The sequence below is a fragment of the Jatropha curcas genome, chromosome 10 (genome assembly GCF_041381405.1).
Source record: "Jatropha curcas cultivar XTBG-Jc1 chromosome 10, XTBG_Jcur_1.0, whole genome shotgun sequence".
Classification (NCBI taxonomy): Eukaryota; Viridiplantae; Streptophyta; class Magnoliopsida; order Malpighiales; family Euphorbiaceae; genus Jatropha; species Jatropha curcas.
Genome location: NC_143160.1, coordinates 22,792,942 through 22,814,253, shown reverse-complemented (window position 1 = coordinate 22,814,253; position 21,312 = coordinate 22,792,942).

Sequence of the window (21,312 nt, the reverse complement as noted above, 5' to 3'; positions counted from 1 at the left end):
AAAGGGTAGATCTAGGTGTTGATCTATTGCCTTGTACTGTTGGTTTGTCTCTTACCCTTGAAAAGAGATAACATAGTTGAGGATCTCAAGATTAGTTTTGGGGAGTGGATGTAGGCGAGTTAGTGCTGAACCACTATAAATCACTGTGTTGATCTTTTAATTTCTGAAGTTTGCTTGATACTACTTTTAATACACTTCTGTTTATATTTTAGAAATGCTAAGGTTGTTAATGATTCAGATGTTCTAAAAACTGGAATAAGTCTTATCTTCTCTGAATATTAGAACTCTGGAATTCTGATAAGTGAATATACCAAGTTCTAACTGTTCTTCTATTCACAGTATATTTCACTGCTTGGGTTTCTAATTAATTTTCTAAACTTTATGAGGAAGTTCTAATTTCAATAACTTTCCATCATAAAGTAGTTCGGATACTTGATTAAGGCTTTGTAAAGCAGTTCTAAATTCAATAACTGTCTCTCACACAGTCTTATATGATTTTCTAAACTTTATGAGGAAGTTATAATTTCAATAGCTTTCCTTCATAAAGAAGTTCTAATATTGAATAAGTCTTTATGAAGCAGTTCTAATCAATAGCTGCACTTTGCACAGACTTTCTATCTTTTGTGAATAGAACATTGTGAAGTGATTCTAATCTATAATATATTCTCACAAATTCTATATCTTTCCGCTGCACTTAGAATTCTATATTTTGTTTTAAAATTCTAAAATTTATATCTGTTTTTGGAAAACCCAATTCACCCCCACTCTTGTGTTGTGCCATACACATACGGGACCCACACAAAGGGGGTTAGATGATGTTATAGTTAGGCAATGTGGGATTAGGATTGCAAAACAGTGTGCAAAAGAATGTGCAAAGGAGAGAGTAGTAAGGGGTGTAAACGAATCGAGCCAAGTTGAGCTTTGAGTAGTTCAGGTTTGGTTCATGAAGTTCTGGTGCAAGCTCGAGATGGGCTCGAGTTTGATTCAAGATTTTATATTGAAGCTTAAGTTTGGCCCGATTAGAGATTATGAAAATCGAACTTGATTTGATGAAGCTCATTTATGACATCAACGAGTCGAGCTCGAGATCCACTCGTTTAAGAGCTCGTATATATTTAGATCGAGCTCGAACTTGAAATTAGGCTCAGTAAAAGCTCAAGTTCAAGCTCAAAATTAGGCTCATTAAGAGCTTGAGTTCGAAGCTCGATAATTTCTAATAAAAAATTTTACTCCATGCTTTTAATTTTTAATTACTCAATAATAATAATAATAATATAATGATAATGCTAAAATAAAATAATAGTTAAAGTTTAAAAAGACATAAATCTATGCCAAACAACATGATATTACAACAATACACATCAAATTAGCATTCCAAAATAGCATATGCCTCTTAAAATGAAAAAGAATAAAGTTGTATTTCCCTCTAAAAAAATCAACATCAACATCTAACAGGTGTACAAAACTAAATACCAAGTCCATAACAACTATAACACCCTAGATGCAATGAAAGTCTTATACTCCAAATATTTTGCAAATTAAGTAAATAAGTAATAAAGATATGTTTTATAAGTATGTGACATATTAAAACCATAAATGACTATTGAAATGCAAGGAAGTGAATTTGTAAAGTATTAAAGTGATAAATATGGAAAATCCTAAAACACCTAATGTTAGACGACACAAAAGTACCAAAAAGAAAATATCCTAAGGAAATTAAGTTGGAAGGCATCATAATTCCATGAAAAGAAAATACATATATCTTAATCTAATTAAAATAACAAAATTTGAGAATTAAAAGAATAAAATTCTAAGCAAATGAGCTTAAGTAACAAGAATGTGAAATGACCAACTAAGTACCTAGACTATTAATAAACCTAAAGTGACTAAAGGGGTTAAAAGGGACATTTTATCTATCCAAGTGGCAGCCTAATCTTTGCACAACACAATAAATGACTCACCTCCAAACTAAGAAGAAATGAAGACAGATTTACAAGTGACTCATCCTCTAGTTTAAGAGAAAGGAGGACAAATGTTCTAAGAGAAGACACCTCCACCTTTCACCTCCAAAACAAAACGTAGCAAAATTCCTCCTTCTCCTTTCCACCATTCTCCAACCTGATATATCCTATTCATAGCATAATATCAAGTAACTACAGAAGTTTCAAAGGAAGAGTTAAGCCAATAAAGTGATAGGAGAAGAGGAATCAAAAGCAATTAAAAGAAAGGTATGAAATTTAAAAATTCTGTCTTTGATTTTCATATTTCCCTAAGCTTAAATCTTTAATTTGATGATTAAAAAGTTGAAATTATCTTTTAAACATTTTAATTAATCATTTAGAATGCTGGAAATTTATTTGGATCAAAAGGAATTGAGCATGGAAGAGCTAGAAATCTTAATTCCCAAAACTGTCTCAATGAAGTTGCTTTAATTTAGCCATTGTGTTTTGTTAAATTAAATATGTAAACGAGCTTCAAAATTAATGAAATTTTACAGAGAGCTAGGCTGGGATGTCGGCAAGGTTGTGGGAAAAGGACAACCCAGAAGATGAAATGAAAAGAATCTATAGTTAAGTGAATACAGACTGCTCAGTGTAACACTCTAAATAGATTTTTGTACAGTGTTTAGGTTGTTTGACCATGTAAATGAACTTCAAACAATATAAAATTTTACAAATACATAGCCTAAGATATTAAGAAGGTTGTGTTAAAAGAGAAATTTCAAATGATGATGGAAAATGGAGATATTAATAAAAGAAAGCAGACTACTCAGTATGAGAAAACTGAAAATTCTGGTTTTGTAATTGAATTATTTGAATAGGCAAATGAACTCTAAAATGCATGAAATTTAACGGGAGTGATTGGAAAAATTGTGAAAAAACTTCATAGCAAAAAGATTTTGAGAAATGAAAATATAGTCAAAAGAATGCAAGTAACTCATATGCTGAAAATTTTGTGTTTCACTAACCTTGCACTAAATTGAGCATATTAAAACACAAATAAATAAACTATGAACAGGAGCATATAATGGATAAACATAAAGCTTAGTATGTGTAATTTTTGTCCCTAAAATTTTAGATTCAAAAATTTAATGAATAAAAATATCAAAGAACCTTGAATGTCAATAAAGAGCTAGAAATAAAACTAAAAGTGCAATATGTGTTTAAATGTGAATATAGGTCGATGATTACCATGGAACCATTTTGAAATTATAAGTGATTGAGAGGAATCAAATTCTTGCTTTCATGGTGCGTTGTAGTGTCTAACCCTTCCTTGTTGCACTAGAACTTTTGATCAAATGCATACCATCATTGGTATTTGAAACCATTTGTTAATTATGATATTGAGATTGTGAATTGTGGAACCTATTTGGGCTCTAGGCCTATTTGATTCTACTAAGCCTTTTGTTTAGCCAATATGACAGAATCCCAACTTGATGGGGGCTATACCATCAGGCTATGTGCACATAGAGATTTGTGACTAATGGGAGAAGTTACAGCCCTAAAGTGTGTAATGTGTGATAGCACTAGATTGTACATAGTGATATGTTTTCTTTAATGCTATCTATGTGATTATCTGTCACATTATTGATATTGCCTTTGTGATATTGATACGATTATTATGAATCCTTTTTTATGAACTTATTTTTGTTCACAAGTTATAATGGTACTACCATCCCGTGTTACTATAAATATTGAACCTTGAGATACTTTTCAATGTACATGCTACTGATATGACACTATAATTTAACTGAGTTGACGACTCACTCAAGTATCTGTGGTTTCAGGTAGAGGTGATCCAGGTCCGTCAGCTTCTTGATTTCCTTTTTCTACCAAGAAGCCTATGAATAATGTAAATAGTTGTTAGATATTGTAAGTTGAGTTATATGAATTCTAGTTGCTCCATAGTACCTTTGTGAATGATATTAGTATTGTATGTATGTATGTAAGCTATAATGTAAATAGTATTCAGAGAGTGTGATATGTGATTGTACAAAGTGTGTGAAAGATTGTATTAAATGATCCTGGAAATTAAATGAAAGAAAGTAAATTGATTGTAGCCCACCTAAGTACTAAACAAGATAAGTAATTGTGTGCAATTGGATTAGTTTAGTTATGGGTTCTATGAGGTATCCGATGGCCTTAAACCTACCTGGACCCTAGGACCATCGCACCATCAATTTTGGGGTGTGACAGAGTTGGTATCAGAGCAAAGGTTTATAGTAACACTTAGGTTAATGGTCTATAAGTATAAATGTGTAAGAATACTACGGAGCATAGGATTATTCTTTTACGGTTTGTTTCATATCTAGATTTGCATTGAGTCATGCGTTAACTGAGTAATTCTTTCCTATTTACAGATTTAGGATGGCACCCATAAGGAGAATAAGGACAATCAGATCTGAAGGGGCTGTCCCTTCAGAAGAATCAGTACAGAGAGCTGAAAATAAAGTGTCTCCACCTCCAGCAGCACCAGCCCCTGAGGATAGAATGGTTGGGGTAGTGGAAAGAATTGAACAATTACAGAAGAATTGTGAGCTGATAACAGAAATGTTAATACAATAGAGACAACAACAGCAAGCCCCTATTCTTGAAGTTCAAATTGCTACAGCTCCACCTCCACCCCCACAGATGGAACCGGAGGAAGAAAGAAAATTATTAGAGAGGTTCTTGAAACTGAAGCCTCCAGTTTATAAAGGAGAAGAAGATCTCACTGAATTTTTAGAAGGAATTGAGGCAAAAATTCAGATACTCAATTGATTACATTCTTACTCAAGTGTTAGACAAGCTAAAGCTATAGATTTTGAGAAGTTAGTGAATATGCTAGACAATTTAATCAATTGAGTAAGAATGTACCTGCTCTTGTATCATACAGTATGGAAGATACTATTTTCTAGTGAAGATGGACCATCTACCCTAGAGGATATTACACGCTTCACCATACAGTATGGACCGTGTACCCTAGAGCATATTGCATGCTTCACCATATGTAACTAGGAAGAGTATGTGGAAAGCTAGTCCTAATCCAGTTTCCTTCCAAGTACAAGGTATATCAAACCAATACCTAAGTTGCAGAGATATCAAAAGATTTGGGGGTACCTAAAGAAGTATATTGTTTAGAGGTTAATGTACCTAAAGAATTTGGTTCACCGGGAGAGGAGAGCAATGAACCAGAAGATGTTGTCTTTGAGGAGATTGATGATTCTGACTTGGAGGATAGCAGTTTAACTGGAGATATTAGTGATTTAATCAGCTCTCTAGGACCTTTAGCCATCGTGCATACCAGTCCAATGAAGGAGACTCTCATTAAGGAGCTCCATGTTTGAGCATTATAAGTATACTGATAAGGAGTTACCAGTAACTGCAACTGCTATCTCTAGAGTATATATGCAATAACTCTTTGACATGATGGTTGTAGATATGACTTGGGAAGTTGCTGAAGCTGAGGAAGAACAAAGAATGAACCTTGCTACTCTTGAAAGTCCAAGAGTTGCGTTCATTAACAACCTATTAAAAAAGAAATTAAAGCAAAAGTCATTGTCTTCCTGCTCGAGTTCAAAAACTATTCCACCCGGGATTATCATGAGACACTAAGTCTGAAAAGAAATTTGTTGGAGTACAAATCACCCATTGAGCTTGATTTTACCAATGAATGTTACCTAAGGAGTATTTTCCCACTTAATGGGAAATACAAGAGCACCAAGCGTAGAACGACCAGGGCTGACTCTACAGCCTCACTTTCATAAATACTGTAAATGAATAGGGTGACAAAAGGTCAACCTCACGGTCATTAAAAAAAATTTTTTTTAGCAAATTATTATGGTCATTCACCAAAGAAAGTTGATTCCATGGCTTTTTAAAAGAAGAAGAAGAAGAAGAAGAAGAAGAACTCATCGATCATATATTACAAGAGAGACCAACAAAGTAGATGACCATGAAAGCTCGACGATCAATAGCTTTCTATGAAGAAATTATTTGATTTCTAACTTTATGTTGATTTTTGGTAAAGATGAGATAAGTAAAATGGGTTTGACTTTTGAATAGTAGAGAAGAAAAAAAAGGAAGTTGATAAGGACGATGTTAACGAGTGATTTGGGTTTTTAGTTTTATGATAATAATAAATAAATTGTTTTGTTTTAGGTTAGGTGCTTCAGATTGTTAAAAAAAAAATTCTTTCTTTAAATTACTTTAGAAAGTAAATAAAATAAAATTTATCTAGTTAGACTAGGTAAAAATATTTGTTGTTTAAAATCTTAGGATTAGCTTAAAAGTTATACATAAAATTTCATAAAATCCCAAAAATATTTAGTAGTTAAGTTGAAAATTGGCTTCTTATAAATTTTAAATTATTTGACTTTTAGATGAGTTTTAACATATGAAGAATGACTTCTTGGGACAATCTCATGCATGGGGGCAATTGTTTAAACTATATTTTAAGTACCGGTCATTAACCGCGCTTTGCACGCGAATATTTATATGTTATTTGAGCAATTATTATTTTTAAAAATCTTTTAATTTACAATGTATAAATTCAAAAAATAATTAATCCTTAATCTCTCACTCATGCATGATTAATTATAGAAATTATAATATTTTAATAAGAAATTATTTTTTATATTTTTAATGAGTGCATATTGTTAGATTTAATATAAAGTAAATCAAATATAAAACATATAAGTATTTTATTGAATAACATATATATATATATATATATATATATATATATATATATATATATATATATATATATATATATATATATTCTTTTTTTTTTTTTTTTTGAAAGGAGTATGTATTTTCAACTTTACTACCTTTATTTTACTCTAAGGATAAGACTCACATATAGAAATTTAAAATTTTGTATCTATAAAGAAGTATTCATTTCCTATTAGATTTAAACTACTTATCTGTGGGCTGTTGAATTTAAAAAAATTTTAATAACTTGCTACTTGTAAAACTAGGACTAACTATTATTCATGTATGACTCTTCAATTAGATAGATGAATTTTTTGAAAGAATTGTTTAAGAAACAAGTGATCTCCTTCTCGTTACTAGCTGATCCTCAAACTTACTTCTCTCGTTCTATCAAACTAATCTTATTGTTGGATCTTGTTCATGAGATTTCTAAAAATCAATATTTTTTACGTATTCTTCTAATTTCTATGTGCATTAACCTGCTACAGTATCTTATTATTATTATTATTATTATTATTATTAAACACTATTATAAATCATCCAACCCCAATAAAAATTTTAATTATTCTTTTAATAAACAATTAAAATAAAAAACCACTCACTTTCCCTCTAAAATAAAATTAAAAGAAATATATATTTTTTCCTTTAAAAAGCTTAATTATCTAAATAATATTTCAAAATTATTATAGTGCTGATAATTTAATTTTTGGATGTCAATATTAATTTTATATATTAATTTACAGTTTTAAAGAAGACATCAAAAATTTTAAATAGCGTAAAAGTTGTAACAATTATCTTTGAAATATAACTTAAACATTCAGAACTCTTTAATTTAAATTTATATATTTTTTAATAAATTTGTACTAATATATTATTTATAAATTTTAATATATCTAAGTTGTCAACTATTTGAAATATTATTTGTAAATTATTTTATGATATTCAAAACTGCATGTTTCTAGTATCCAGAAGATTTTGGTTAGTGAATTAGGGTCCAAATATTGTTAAGTAGATTGTGATATATTAAATAAAAAAAAAATCATAAATAGAAAGTTTATGTTTTTAGAACCCATTAATTATAAATTTTCATCTCAATATTTTTGACATTAAATTAAGATAAAAACTCTTCAAATTTGGAAGGAATAAAAAAAGGTCGTAAACAAAACACAAAATAATAAAAAAAAACTATTTTAGTAATTGAAAAAGTAAAAAAATAATATTTAAATAGTGTGAACTAGGAGATAAAAACCACTAAACGTGTAGTGTTATATAGAGACTATAATCAGGAAAAGATTTTAGGTAGAGTGCATAATTTAAACAACTCAAACCATTTATAGGATAGATAGTTGTATATAGATAAAGTTCACCAGTTTAAATAATTTAATATGGATAATTTTAGTAAATTATTAATTAAAATACTTAAGTTTTCCAATCACAACACAAAAATAAAGAAAAACTTCAAAAATTTCAAAAAAAAAAAAAAAGAAAAATAAAATGTTAAACAAAGAAATAGCGTTGAACTTTCTCTTTATTTTCGTTTATATATATATATATGGATTTTTGTATTATGAATTTGACTTGTGATTTTATGATTTCATTAGGTTAATTAATTAATTGATCTTTAAAATATTAGATGCCATAATTAATCAATTAACTAATTAATAGCTAAGTAAATATATTGAGAGTTAACTGGAGGTGGTTAATAGAAGAGATCAAGTAATTGCTTGCGCGATGTACGATGGAGAGAAGTTACTTGGACAATTGAGATGTCGTAAGCGTAAAGTAATAACCGTTAGGTAGCTTATTAAAGCCAAGCTCAAACATCAAAAGAGCCAGAACAATCAACTCCAAAAATCAAACTCAACTACAATTATCAAGCAGTTTTATTTCAATTTTTTTTTTTATGTTCATTGTAATTTCTTTTTTCAAGTACTGTCTGTCTTTGCAAATCCAGTCTTTGTCAATATAGTATTTTTAATTCAAGCAATCTCTTTCTTTTTACATAGCTTTCTACAATTTTCTATCTTCAAGCATTGTCTATTTTATGCAAGCAGTCGATGAAACATTTATCGCGGAGCCAAACCTTTCAATCCTCTAGTTAAGAAGTTCAGGTGGCGCGATTTCTTTTGTAGTTAGCAGACTTTAATACCTTGTGATAGCCTCGCAAAGCGGGCAAATTTGTTAAGTTATAATCATATGATTTGCATGATTGCATGTTTATTTTTTATAGGTTTTATGTTTTCTTTTGTTGTTTTTGGTTTAAAAATTGTTTTAGGAATGAATTTGAACAAAGGATTGGAAAAGGCTTGTTTTTAAGAAGAAAAGGATCAAAAAATTAGACTAAGTATGGGAAAGAAGTTTTCTGCCAAGGAAATTTGTGAGCGCGACATTAAATTCGCCAGCTCGAATTACACAACAAAAACGGCATAAGAGTACTAGGTCAAATTCGCGAGCGCGAATCGCGTTTCCAGGAGACGTCAACTGCTACCTTTTCACCAAAAAATCATGTCCTTCCATGAACAGGTCGGAACTTTTCCCAACAGAAGTCATCTGAAGCACCTTTTGGCCAACCTATCACCATCATAACCAACATCTTCTTCTTCTTCTATAAATTGTAATCCAATTTAAGAGGATGATATAGAGAAAAAGAAAAGAAAAAAAGTGTAGAATTAGAATACAGTAGAAAATAATAAAGTAGTACTTAGAAATAAGAGGACGAGAGTCACTTATTATTATTTGTGCAAAGAACATCAAGGAGTTTCTCGAGGTGTGACGCCCTCCGGAGGCTCGATTTTGATTACTTCTATCTTTCTCTTGTTTTGTTAAAGATTTTTTGTATATTATTCTTCATAATTTTCTATGCAAAGCAACAATACTATTTGGATCCATTCAGTAAAAGTTTCTTTAAGTTATCTTTTGGTATTTGTTTAATCAAGTTTACTTAATTATTTTCTCAGAAAGAAATAATTTAGTAAAGATCAAAGAGATAGAATTTATTTAGTTGGGTTTGCATGTGAATATTTAACTTGGTTTGTCAAAGTTGAGTCTAATCTTATTGAAATAATCAAAGAATAGGAATTAGATTCAATATTTGACAAAGTAAGGTATTTATTGTATGTAGAGATATATACAACAAAAAGAATAATTATGTACCCAGAGGTTGAATTATACTTTACCATAGGTGATTAAAGAATCATTTATTGCGTGTTTCAAGTTTTTACTATAGAAAAAGAAAATTCAGTACACAATCAATTCTTCTAAGTATTCTACTATATCTTTATCTATATATAGAATTAAGTAGTGTTTTTAATTATAATAAGCTTGTAGTATAATCATTTCATAACCTTGTTGTTGTAAACATAAGTGTTAAGGATAAGTAGGAAAGTGGACATAACTCGTTCCTCATGGGATCGATCTTGTTATTACTACGTTGCGATCCGTATACTTGCGGGTAATCAAGGAGTGCAACAAGTTTTTGGCACTGTTGCCGGGGAACGGTGTTTTGTCATTTAACGAAAAATTCTTATGTGTGAATTTACAGCATTTTTTATTAGGTACCACATTTATGGTAAATGGACAAAGATGCAAGCTTTACTTGGGTGTTAAGGTTAATGATCCACCCCAAGTAAAATTGCAGGCAAATTGAATTCACCAAGTTGTGTGCAACAAATTCTACCTTTGCAGGAAACATATTACGTGGGTGCGAATTATGGAGGCACGAGCGCGTAAGGTTGAATTTTAGGCATAGAGAGTTTGTCTTTGTATTCGTGGACAGAGTCGCGAGCGCGATTTATGGAAGCACGGGTGCGATACCTGTGAAAAAAGAGACAGAGAGATTGGATTCAAGATTGCGATAGCAATAGAAATATTCGCGGGTGTGACTAGGGTGCAAAAGAGGTCAGAGGGTTTACAATGATCATTCACGAGATGACATCTTAAAGTCGCGATCGCGAAACCATATTCGAAGGCGCGACTGTCCAACGGACAGAAGATAACAACTGTCAGTGCAATACTCTTCACAACACAACTCTTCTACTTTTTACAATCATTATCACTATGCCGTTCAAGCAAAAGGCAAGGAAGAAGCATGATGGTTCATCTTCTTCTATTCCAACAAAGAAAACTTTGGCTTCAAAGTGCAAAGCGCCATTTCCCATCCACACTACAGAGGAGGGTGAACAGTTCAAACGCCTCACAAAATCCAGTTTCACCGGTCAGTCAACAGGTTAGTCGCCGATGATATCTTCCATTCAAAGCGGAAGAGGAGGCAGAAGAAATTGCTGGATGGAAGCAAGTTTTGGGTCGAGTTGATGAGTTACAGCAATCCCAAGAGAATTTGCAAGTGACAGTTTGTGAGATGGGTCATAAGTTGCACATCATTCAGGAAACAAAACATCGAATTCACTCCGTCACCTCCGGATTCTCCAGAGGCATGAGGTTTTTCTGCACACACTTATTTATAATTTCATTTATATTTGTGTTATGTGTGTTGTATGCATGTGTTGTGGCTTCTCTCACAATGAGGACATTGTGTCTCTCAAGTGTGGGGGAGGAAGTTTGTAATGTGTTTTTGTTGTAATATACATGTATGTATATATATATATATATATATATATAAAATCAAATCCTTTGCCTTGGTTCAATGTTTAGTCCCTACATGTTGATTTGCTTAGATTTCACTTTTTGAAATGGAAGACTTGAATAATATACCATGATTAAGAGATTTCAATGATTATATGTTTAGATTTGATTATGAACTTAGGTATTAGGGTTTAAACATGACATGTGAAGTTTCTTTAGCAAAATTATAAATATTTAGTTAAATTATCTAGACATAATTTTGGCTTGAGAGAAGCATGAATCCTAACTTGAATAAGAAGTAGGAAGAAAAGGGAAACTAAAGCCATAATACATGTATGTTTCAAGTCAATAAAGGATGAGGGTATTATGAGAGAAAAAGCAAGATTGAGGGAATAACGGAAATCCGTTCTAAAGTGGTACGGAGCATAAAATGCACCCACTTTTTGCTTATATTCCCATTTAATTTAAGAAAAAAAAAAGAGAAAGAAAATAAAAATAAAAGAATAAATGCAAATGAGAGAAAGCAAAAAAAAAAAAAAAAAAAAAAAAAAAAAAAAAAAAAAAGAGTAAAAGGTGAGAAGTGGTATGAAGCATAAAATGCAATCACTTTGTGTGATAGAAATAGGTTACCTAAAAATACCTTGAGATGAGAAACATTACATGTGTGCTAAACTTGTCCTAAGTACTTTCTATTTTGCATTTTAAGGAAGGAGAATTGCCTATCTCATGTTTTAAGTTTGGCTAGATTTTAAACTTTAGATTTTATTTGCTAGATTGAAATTTTAGATGCCATGTTCACTCATAATACTTGGGATCATAATCAACTCAATCTCTTATCTTTTGGTAGATTACTTAAGAAGTCCAAATCAACAAGTAAAATATAAACATGATCAACATGAATTCAAAAGAAAAGATTAATGTTTTGCTTAGGGACAAGCAAAGAGCTAAGTGTTGGGGAGTTGATAGCCTCGCAAAGCGGGTAAATTTGTTAAGTTATAATCGCATGATTTGCATGATTTCATGTTTATTTTTTATAAATTTTACATTTTCTTTTATTGTTTTTGGTTTAAAAATTGTTTTAGGAATGAATTTGAACAAAGGATTGGAAAAGGCTTGTTTTTAAGAAGAAACGGATCAAAAATTTAACTAAGTATGGGAAATGAGTTTTCTGCCAAGGAGATTTGTGAGCGCGACATTAAATTCGCTAGCACGAATTACACAACAAAAATGGCAGAAGAGTACCAGGTCAAATTCATGAGCGCGACATTAAAACTCATGAGCGCGAATCGCATTTCCAGGCAACGTCAACTGCTACCTTTTCACCAAAAAATCATGTCCTTCCATGAACAGGTCGGAACTTTTCCCAACAGAAGTCATCTGAAGCACTTTTTGGCCAACCAATCACCATCATAACCAACATCCTCTTCCTCTTCTATAAATTGTAATCCAATTTAAGAGGATGATATAGAGAAAAAGAAAAGAAAAAAAAATGTAGAATTAGAATACAGTAGAAAATAATAAAGTAGTAATTAGAAATAAGAGGACGAGAGTCACTTATTATTGTTTGTGCAAAGAACATCAAGGAGTTCCTCGAGGTGTGACGCCCTCCGGAGGCTTGAGTTTGATTACTTCTATCTTTCTCTTGTTTTATTAGAGACTTTTCGTATGTTGTTCTTCATAATTTTCTATGCAAAGCAACAATACTATTTGGTTCCATTCAGTAAAAGTTTCTTGAAGTTATCTTTTGGTCTTTGTTTAATCAAGTTTACTTAATTATAATCTCAGAAGGAAATAATTTAGTAAAGACCAAAGAGATAAAATTCATTTAGTTCGGTTTGCATGTGAATATTTAACTTGGTTTGTCAAAGTTGAGTCTAATCTTATTGAAATAATCAAAGAATAGGAATTAGATTCAATATTTGACAAAGTAAGGTATTTATTGTATGTAGAGATATATATAATAATAAAAATAATTATGTACCGAGAAGTTGAATTATATTTTACCATAGGTGATTAAAGAATCATTTATTGCATGTTTCAAGTTTTGCTATAGAAAAAGAAAATCCAGTGCACAATCAATTCTTCTAAGTATTCTACTATATCTTTATCTATATATATAATTAAGTAGTGTTTTTAATTATAATAAGCTTGTAGTATAATCATTTCATAACCTTATTGTTGTAAACATAAGTGTTAAAGATAAGTAGTAAAGTGGTCATAACCTGTTCCTCGTGGGATCGATTTTTTTATTACTATGTTGCGATCCGTATACTTGCGGGTAATCAAGGAGTGCAACACCTTGCACGCTCAAGTCAGCCCGTAATTGTTTCTCAGTGTGACCAACATTATACATATTCTCATTTGATGCATCAAGCTAAACAGACATAAAATATTATAATTTTAAGTTTAATTAATTATCGACATATTTCGACTTGGCCCACCCACATAAATTGATTTAACTTTATTTTTATTGTAATTGCTATTATTTATTTTTTTAATAGAAAATTATCATTTTTGTAAGAAAATTATTACTATTATTTTTATTATTGAGTGAATATTTTCTTATTCTATAATAATTTTAAATTTTATAAATTGTGATGAATCTTTTAGATTTTTAGATTTATGAATATTTTTATTCAAATTTTATAAAAAAAAGAATATGAATATAGAAGAAGCTCAAACTATACTAAATATTTTATTTAATTATCGATTTTTTTATTATTTTATTTATATTTTTTTAATTATTATGCTTAATTATTTTTCACTGAGAACTAGTGTTAGAACCTATATGATGTGTAGAGCAATATTAAAGGATGAAATACTCTATATCATTCAAAAATAACAAAATTGTATAATAAAATTATTGTGAAATGAATTACAAAATTATATCTCATTGAGATATCTGAAAAAGTTGCAATGTTAAGATGTGCCTTCTTAAGTAATCCTGTGAAGCTTTTCACCAAGGTATGAAATAGCAAAAACCATTCATGGTATGACCTACATCAAACAATAATACTTAAGACCCAAGATATTATAAATATATTCAAACACATACTACAAAGTTATACTTTACTTTCAAAAAGAGATCAGTGAAAGGATGAGGCTAATAGCCAATATTTGTGTTAACATAGCTGATAACTGCAGAGCATTGGGCAATATGATCAATAATAGATTTTATAATTATAATAAATTGTTACGGCAAAATCATCTACAGTATTGGAAAAAAGCTTTAAAATATGGCATGAACCACAATGAACCAAACTCGATTACTTTCCTATAAAATCAATAGTAAAAACTCATAGAAAATATATATACAATAATTTCCTACATAATGATTAACCTTCACCAAAAATAATTTATCATAGAAAACTTAGCAGTTGTAGCTGCCCATAAACACATGCAAGTTCAATAACTTTAGGGCATAAATTTGTTCCCAAAGAATCGTAGCCAATGACTAGAATAGGTATGCGCCAGCATATACTTATGCACACAAATTACTCACCTTGAGAAGAGCATACTGAGCATTAGTAAAATTAGCTGCCTCAACAATGATCCTGTAAGCAATATCCTGAGAAGAAACACCACTTCCTCCTTTGAAAAAATCTAATTTTTGATAGGTCCCAGTTAAAGCTTTGAATAAAAAAAAAAAAAGAGAAAGAATACCAGTATTCAATGTAACAAGAATAGCTTGGTAATTGGACTTAATTGGAGTAGTTTATTGATTTTTTTTTTTGCCTCACTACTGCTGATTTAAATAGAGATAAAACTGAACTACTTTCCTAACTTTAAGGAATCAACAACTATGTAACAAATAGCAAAGATTTACTCAACAAATAAAATCAACAAAAATCAAATAACTAATTGACTTATTCTGCAGTAATTCCTAATTACCAGTAGACAAAAACATGGCCTAGCTCACTATGCATGAATCAGCCCACGTACTTTGAAATCTTGATGGGCACTCTACTAGAACTTCATGGTTTATCATTGCCCCCTTCTTTCAGTGGAACCTTATCCTCAAGGTTCAAATTAATGAACCTATTTTTCAATTCCTGCTTATTCTGCCAGGTGGCATCTTCAGCTAGCAAATTCTTCCAAACAAGACTTTCTTCAATGAAGTTGGATCCTATCTTCATCCATCTTGTATCTAAGATTGTCGCTGGTTCAACAATAATCTGTTCATCATCAGCAATGGGCGGCAATTCTATAGCAACTCTTGCTTCGCCAACATGCTTCTTAAGCATTGAAACATGAAAAATTGGATGGATGTGTGAACCCGCAGGTAAATGGAGTTTATAAGCTATTGTTCCAACTTTTTCTTCAATTAGATATGGTCTATAGAAACGACTGACTAGTTTCTGATGAACCCTCGTATACACAGTCTATTGATGAAATGGATGAATGATACACTAAATCTCCCACTTAATACTCCACATACCTTCTTTTTGCATCAGCAATTTTCTTCATTCGATTGACCGCAACCTGTAAATTAATCTTGAGCTATCGCAAAATAACATCTCTTATTGCTAACTCCTAATCCACTTCATTAACATGGGCTGAGCGAACTTGATATTGTGGAAGAGCTAGTGGTAATCTACCATATAGGGCTTGAAAAGGGGTCATGCATGCATGGTAAGTAGTATTGTACCAAAATTCAGCCCATGGAAGAAAGGCGCTCAATTTACGTTGTTGTTGAGACACAAACCATTTGAGAAATTGTTCAAGGCACCGATTAATCACTTCGAATTGGCCGTCAGTTTGGGGATGATAAGTTGAGCTCATATTAAGTTTAGTGCCAACATTTTAAAGAACTCACGACAAAAGTGGCTGATGAATATAAGATCACGATCACTAATTATGGATTCAGCATTCTGTGGAGCTTGATAATGCCCTCCATAAATTTTTCAGCAACTGACCTTGTAGTAAAATAATGAGATAAAGTCAAGAAATGAGAAAATTTGCTTAACCGTTCTACCACTACCATAATCGTGTTCTTACCATTAAATGGTAGTAAACCTTCAATGAAATCCATTGTAATGGCATCCCAAACATAATGGGGAATAGGCAATGGGTGGAGTAGTCCAGCTTGAGCTAATGTCACAGCTTTATTCTTTTGGCAAACAGCGCAAAGGCTATATATTCCTGAATGGCCTTATGCATTGATGGTCAGTAGAATTGTTGTGCCACTCTCTTTATGTCCTTAAGGTACTTGAATGCCCACCATATGGAGAGTCATGAAATTCATGTAAAAGATGCAAAATCAAATTGGAATTTGGAGGAATTACCACATGATTCTTGTAATGGATCAATCCATTTCGCCACAAGTATGGTGCACCAGGTTTCTCACTTGCCAATTTACCAATTCGAATCATATATGGATGCTCCTTAACTTATGCCTTTATTCCATCCCATAATGATGTTTGTGGAACAAAAAGGGAATTAAGGCTAGGGCCCCCAACCACATTTTCCCAGCTAGGCTTGTAAATGATTTCATAATCATATCCCAACAGTTTGGATACCCATTTTTCCTGCTCCGGTGTTACAATGTGTTGCTCCATTAAGTACTTGAGGCTACAATGATCAGTTTGAACGTAGAATTTTCGAACTAGCAAATATGGCCGCCAAGTGCGACAAGCTTGAACAATAGCTAACATTTCCTTAACATAAGTAGGCTAGGAATGCTTGGTAACCCCCAAGGCTTGACTTATGAAAGCAATGGGTTTCTCTTATTGAGATAATACTGCTCCGATTCTAAGATCTAATGCAATTGTTGCAATGAAAATGACTCATTGAAATTAGGCATGGCAAGTGTTGGACTAGTAGTCATAACTTGCTTTACGGCCTTGAAAGAATGTTTACCTCCTCTGACGAATTGAATTATCCTTTCTTCAAAAAGATTGGTTAAAGGCAGAGCTATAATTCCGTGATTCGGGACGAACTTCCTGTAATAACCTGTAAGGCCTAAAAAACCAAGTAATTTAGAGACATTAGTAGGTCTAGACCATTTAAACATTGCCTTTATTTTCCCTTGTTCCACCTTCAAACCTTCAGATGTTATAATATTACCCAAATATTCTATTTCCTGCTATCCGAATGCACATTTGCTAATTTTGATGAAAAATTTATGATGCATAATATTTCAAAAGCCTTTTGAACATGTTCAAGATGCATGGTCCAATTGGGGCTATAAATTAAAATATCATCAAAGAAAACTAATATGAATTTTTAAAGATGTGGGCGAAATATAGAATTCATAGTAGCTTGAAAAGTTGATAGGGCATTACATAGTCTGAAGGGCATGACAAGGTATTCATAATGACCATTATGAGTTTGGAAGGCAGTTTTGTGAATGTCTGAAGAGTGTACTCAAACTTGATGGTAACCTACTCTTAAATCAAGTTTGGTAACGAAGGCAGCCCAGTGAAGTTCATCTAATGTATCATAAATAGTGGGAATATGAAATTTGTCTCTAATGGTTATGACATTAAGGGCTATATAATCAGGGTAAAATCTCCAAGTGCCATCTTTTTTTTTTTTTTTTTAACTAACAAAACAGAGGAAGAAAAGGGACTTATGCTATGCCTGATTAACCCTAATTGCAACATGTCATAAAGTTGCTTTTAAATTTCAACTTTTTGAAAACATGCATACCTATAGGGTTGAACATTGATAGGGTCATATCCTTCAAGTTAATGTGGTGATCGATTTCCCTATTTGGAGGAAGTTGATTTGGCTCTTAATAAATATCTTCAAATTTTTGAATTAAGAGCTACATATCTGGATGAAGTCTCTGCTGCAATGGTTCTTGTGAAGTTTGTGAATATATTGCAAACATGGAGTTTCCTTGCATGAGCTCTTGTGTTATAGCTTTTTGAGAGGAAGATTGAATGGACTGGTTGTCAATGCCTTTTAACGGATGATGTTGGTCCCTCAACCAAAATCCCATCATCATTTGCTTCCAATTGCAATTTACTATACCCAACTATTCTAACCATTAAACTCCTAGCACCATATCCAACCCCATGAGTGGTAAAGAATACAAAGTGATGGTGAAAGGTATACCTTGTAGAAGGACCATAACATTTTTGAATTACCTGTTGTATCTCAATGGATCTCCATTAGACACTTTCACATTAAAAGCTTTTGTTGGCACTACTAGTAATTGTGGTAATTCAACAATCTTTTCAATGATGAAGCAGTGAGTTTACCCATTGTCAATAATTACAATCAATTCATAAGGTCCCACCTTAGCCACCACTCTCATTGTACAAGTGGTAGACTATCCAGTAAGAGCATGTAGTGATATTTTAGGTTCCTCCAGTGTATGTCATCAACTTCAGTCCCACCCTCCAATAATAGTAATTGTGGACCTGTGCATCTGTGTCCTGAAGTGAACTTTTCTTCACAATAGAAGTAGAGTCCATAAGACCGCGTCTTCTACATTTCATCCCAAGTTAGGCGCTTTATAGGAGCAGTTATCTTAGCTTTTGTTGGAGAAGAATTAACTTGTTGCACGAATGGCCTCGAAACCTTCTTTTATCAAATTAACCGTTCGTCCCTCATTTAAGCCAAGCTAATAGCGTCCTTCAATGATTTCGGTTTGAACATCCTAATTCCATCTGTAATTTCAGGCTTAAGTCTGCCCATGAATGTGCCTACTAAGGCCTTTTGAGTCCATCCTTGCACTCTATTTCCTAGCCTCTCGAACTCCTTTTGATATTCTCATAAGGAGCCTGTTTGTCTAATTTTGATAGAGATTCATCAAAGTCTTCACAGTTGGTAGGACCGAACTATGACCATAATTCTTCAACAAAAATCTCCCAGGTTACTTCCTTCCGTTCTTCTTGGTAAGATCGCTGCAGCCACTGCTACCACTGGTTAGCCTCCCATTTCACATGAAAAGAAGCCACCAACACCTTTTCTGTTGTTAAAGTGTCATGGTATTCAAAGAATTGATCAACTCGAGTGAACCACTTGGTGGGGTCATCGCCAAAGAATTTCAAAAATTCAAGTTTGGCTAATTTAGAGGAGAACATTGGTTTTCCCCCCTTTAAGATTCTCCGATGCTCATCTTTGCAATTTTGCCATTTACCATTATGGTCATTAATATTGCTTGAAGATGATGTGTTGTTGGTGGTGGTGAGTAAAGATGTCATGTTGTTGATTGCGTCTTTTAGGTGATGCAATTTATCATTGACACCCTTTTCCAAGGTCTTTAGACTATTCTAGAGTCATCCTAAGCCAGCTTTTAAGTGTTCAATTCGCTCGTTGTTTGTTGCCATGACGAAAAGCTCTGATACTACTGATAAGTCCCCGTTAAAGCTTTGAATAAAAAAAAAAAGAAAAAAAATACCAGTATTCAATGTAAAAAGAATAGCTTGGTAATTAGACTGAATTGGAGTAGTTTATTGATTTTTTTTTCCTACATCATTACTGCAGATACATAGAGTTTAAATAAAAGATAAAACTGAATTACTTTCCTAACTTTAAGGAATCAAGAACGACGTAACAAATAGCAAAGATTTACTCAACAAATAAAATCAACAAAAATCAAATACTAATTGACTTATTCTACAGCAATTCCTAATCAGCAGTAGATAAAAACATGGCTTAGCCACTATGCATGAATCAACCCACGTACTTATGGATTCTTGATGGGTACTTTGCTGGACCTTTATGGTTTATCAATTTCCTTCATAAAACCATCTCAAAAACATGAACCTTGATGTTATAAGAAATATTAAAGGATGAAATAATCTCTATAACATAATTCAAAAATAACATCATTCAAAAAATAATAAATAATTTTATTTAGTTAAAAAATACAAATTAAACTATCTGTTTAAATTAGATTATGAAAAATTTCTTTATATACTACATTTGTAATTTTTCCCTCATCATCATAAATTAAAACTTTCAATTTATTTCTACTTGTCACCCTTGAAAGAGCAACATTAAAGTTGTCCATGTGTAAACACTAGTCTCTTCAGAAATAACTGGACATGAGATAATAATTGGCCTTGACTTTTATTAATAGTCATGGCAAAAGATAATATGATAGGAAATTGCCTTCACTGAGATTTAAAATGTATTCTTGCATCACATAGAGTCAACGTCATTCTTGGGATTAAGACTTTTCTCTAGCCAAATTTCCTGATAAACCCTTAGCTTCAATAACCTGATTCTCAAGTCTTGTGATGATCAACCTTGTTCCATTATAGTATCAAACTATTTGGTCCAATTATAAAGTTTTTCAATGAAAAATAATCCAAGCTCGTGTATCTTTGATTTGAATAAACTAATAACATTTTACCAATTGTTGCATGAATATGATCTTCCTAAAATCAAAGATGAACTATTACGAAAAAAATAAATTTCTCAATCTGTACAAACATTCAAAATATAAATATTAAATATAAAGAGATAAGTTAAATGGATAAATATAAATATTAAAAATATTATTGCGTTCCATAACATGTCAAAAAATCAAACAAATTGATAGACATATATATTAAAGAGATTGTTTTGATTTCTCAATATGTACAACTATACAAACTCCTAAAAAAAATCAACATATGAATAAATGATAAATTAGGAAGCATATAAAAGACAACATGTAGTATAAATGGTCATATATGTACAAACACATAAATTACTTTAGTTAGCTTCAGAAATATCATTGACATATATCATTCAAATACCATTAAATTCAAATATCATATTCAAATATCAAAAGATAAAATGTAATATATAAAGAGAGATTTAATAAAAACCCTTCCCATCCTGTAGAGCCATCTTAAGAGAGAATATCACGTACTAGAACCTGCCACAATCACACCACACACACTTTCAAATTCCGCTGCATTTTTGTTTGCTTCACCTTATTGATGAAATCAATTTGTGAAGCCATAATCTAAACCAACAAGATTTCTACAATTAATTAAAGAAGACATAATTTTTGCACTTGTTCTTCAAGAGTCATATTTAGAGATTTAAATAACCAAATATGTTTTACACACACAATTAATAAAAGCAT